The sequence below is a fragment of the Gossypium arboreum genome, chromosome 13 (genome assembly GCF_025698485.1).
Source record: "Gossypium arboreum isolate Shixiya-1 chromosome 13, ASM2569848v2, whole genome shotgun sequence".
NCBI lineage: Eukaryota > Viridiplantae > Streptophyta > Magnoliopsida > Malvales > Malvaceae > Gossypium > Gossypium arboreum.
The window spans coordinates 18,120,672-18,124,475 of record NC_069082.1 but is presented as its reverse complement, the minus strand read 5'-3'; positions in this window follow the sequence as shown (position 1 = coordinate 18,124,475).

Sequence of the window (3,804 nt, the reverse complement as noted above, 5' to 3'; positions counted from 1 at the left end):
TTCTGATATGTTTCAAAAAGAGTTACCCGAATTACTGTTGGTTAGAGAAGCTGAATTTGCCATAGATCTTGTGCTGAAATGATAGTGAAAAATATATCTGAAATCAGAGGTTTTCTGAGACTAGTTGGCTATTACTAGAAATTTGAAAAAGGATTTTTGGATGATATGGTTACTACAGAAAGATATGGAATTGGAATGGTATGATAAATGTCAGCAATGTTTTGATTAGTTGAAAGCTCAGTTAACTAAAGCACTAGTTCTGGTTTAGTTTGAAATTCGGTAAAGAAACTTGTGATTTACAGGGATGGCAATGTTTTGATGCAAGAAAGTAAACTAATGGTTTATGTTATAGGAAGTTAGAATCACATGGAGAGAATTATCTGATATATAATTCAAAAGTGGTAGCTATTGTCCTTACATTAAAAGATCAAGATATGATAATTGATTATCATCTGGAAAAGACAAATGAAGTTATGTATACTCAAAATTGAAAGTTTTGTTTTGTATTATGAGTTATGAACACTCGATTGTTATCACCTAAAGATGGATCAATTTTAGTTGAGATAAAAGTTAAACTGACTTCTCTACAGCAGGTCTACAAAGCTCAGAAATGTTTATATGTTAACAAGATAAAACTGAACATCAGATACTGATACCTTCAGAACTGTTATAGCCAGTGATGATACCAAAATGGAAATAGGATAGAATTTCTATGGGTTTGAATTGGAATTATCTCTATCTGCGAAAAAGAAAGATGATATTTGAATAATTATTGAAGGTATGGCGAAGTCTGCATATTTTATTCCGGTATGAATAAATTTCTTATTTAATAATTGTCTAAAATATAGGCTTCTGAGATGTCAGATTACATGGTATGCCAGTTTTTTATTATTTCTAATTGAGATACATGGTTTACATTCTGACTCTAGAATAAGTACAAGAAGTTTTGGGTATGCGATAACAGTCTGCAGATAAGTACTAAATAACACTGTATGAAACTCTGTATGATTGTGAACGTAAAACTGTACAGTATTTGATTGAATATGGTGAGAAAAAGAATATACAGGGTTGTTTGATTTGTGAAAATGAAGAAAGTGGAAGTGATTTGAGATAGTTTAAAGACGGTATTTGATTGTCAGAAATTCTATATGGGTATTGAGTGAAAGAAAAATGATTAGGCTAGAATTGATTCAGGAAACAGGGAATACTGTCAAGAAGATTCAAAATAGACTGAAAGCAGCTTTTGACAGACGAAAATCATATATGGACTTAGAATGTCGGGATATCGAGTATTCTGCTAATGATAAGGTATTTCTTAAAGTTTCACATTGAAAGAAAACTTTGAGGTCTGGATGAAAAAAATGAAATTGAACTCTCGTTCTGTTAGACTATGTGAAATTGTATAAAAGTAGGACTGGTAACGTATTGATTGGTTTTGCCTCTAAAGTTACAGAAAATTTAGGATGTTTTCATGTTTTGATACTCAGAACATGTAGATTAGATCTTTCACATGTTATTTCGACAGAAAATATCGAAATTCAATCTGATTTATTGTATAAAGAAGAAGAACCGATTGAAATACTAGCTTGAAAGGTGAAGTCATAATACTAAGAAAGCAACATGGAAACCGAAAGAAACAGTTCGATCTCTGTAACCCCGCTTCTTTTCAGGTAAATTTCGAGGTCGAAATTTATTAAGGGGGGAGAAATGTAATGACCCAAATTTTACGGTTAGCGGAAAATGTATTTTCGGGTCTCCGTTTCTAAAAAATGGATTCGTAAATATTTATTAAAAATATTTACGAAGTTAATTGAGTGGTTAATTAGAGTTTAATTAAGTGAATTAGCTTAAATTAAGGATAATTTGATAAAAGGATTAAATTGAATATAGTGTGAAAGTTTAATTATAGAATAAAGAAAATTGAAGGGACTAAATAAGTAAATAAGCCAAAGTGAATGCCAAGTGTGTGATAAAATAAAATACATGTATAATAAATATTATACATACATTTGTAATACATGTATGTATTTACTTATTATTTAAGTAAATATTATTATATTAATATTATTTTATATTGATTAAATAAATAAATAAATAAAAGACAAGTGTATAGTGATGGTGATGACATGTGTTAAAATTAAATTCATAAATTAAATTATTATTTACTTATTATTTAAGTAAGTATAATAAATTAATATATTATTATATTATATATATAAAGCAAATAGAAGAAAGAAAAAAGAATGGAAAGAAATAATGTGGAACAAAATGGGGAGAAAGAAAGGAGAAAGAAAAAAAAAAGGGAAATTTAAGGTTTGAAGGTTTGGAAATTTAATTGGTAAGTTAATCAAACTCTTTTTAGTTAATTTTGATGTTTTAAAAGCTTTAGAACAGAGTTTTGTTCAAGCTAAGTTGAAGTTTTGAAAGTTATTAGATTTCTAGATATTGTCCATGTTGAATAAAATGATGAATTAAGGGTTAAATTGATAGAATTTCAAGTTAGAAGTGAAGTAAGGATTGAATTGTAAAGAAAATTACAAGTTTTGAATAGTAGGGACTAAATTGAAATAATTTCAAAATTATGGTTTTATGGTGAAATTAGAGAGTTGAAGTTAGTTTAAAGTGGGAATTGAATGAAAGTATTGAGCTAATTGTGAAGAATAAAAATTAGTTTCGGTTTAGTGACTAAATTGGAATTTAGACAAAAATTGAATAAAAATTGAAATATTCAATGTGAAATTAAATGGTAGTGTATTGATAATTTTTAATTGATTTCCGTAGCTAACATTGTGCTGGAAACCTCAGCTAAACAAGGAAAAAGGCAAAGTCGACGGGGGTTAGCTCGGAAATTACGGTTTGTATTTCTAGAATCCGAATTTAATTATTAATTGTTCTATTTTAATTTAAATGTTTATGGTAAGAAAATTAAGGTAACTTTAGTATTTTTTATATTGAATTGAGTATTTGTGAAATTATAACTTATACGATATTTGAGCATTGGTATTGAATTTAAATTGAGTTGGTAATTAATCAATTTTAATTATTAAGCTGTTATATTCTAGTTTATATGTTATTGTAAGAAATTAAGGTAAGTATTAGTAATTGTTATTGAATTGAATTTATATGGATATATGTGGTTGATATGAAAATTGAATATTGGATGTATGTTATATTTGAAAAATGTATTGATTGGGAATGTGATGAAATTAATTATGAATATGTGATTATTGTGAAATTTAAATATTTGTTATTGAAAAGTAAAGTGAATTGTATTGATTTGAGAATATATGTGATTAATTGAAATGTGTATTGGTTGAAAAAAAAATTGAAAGTGAAATTGAAAACCCTATTAACAGTATTCGGGCTAAGTCGGATATAGTTGGCATGCCATAGGATTGGAATTGTTCAGGGATACCTTGACCTTGAGTCGATGAGGCACTATAAGTGTCGTACTGTTACTTCGACTTTAAGTCGATGAGGCACCTTGTTTGTCGCATTGTTACTGTTACTTCGGATTATTCCGATAAGGTACTCTATACCGTACTGTTACTGTTACTGTTTACTTTGGCTTAACTGATGAGGCACTATGTGCCGTACTGTACTGGTGTGATGGTTGGATCCGTGTATCCGTCAGTATCCGAATTATGTTAATAGGGGTAAATAAAGGTACTAAATAACTAATTATTACTGAATAATTGACTAATACTGAATAAACGACTGTTACTGAACAAATGATTATTACTGAATAACTGATTAATATTGATGACTGACTGATACTGAACAATAAAGATGCAAATTTGGGAA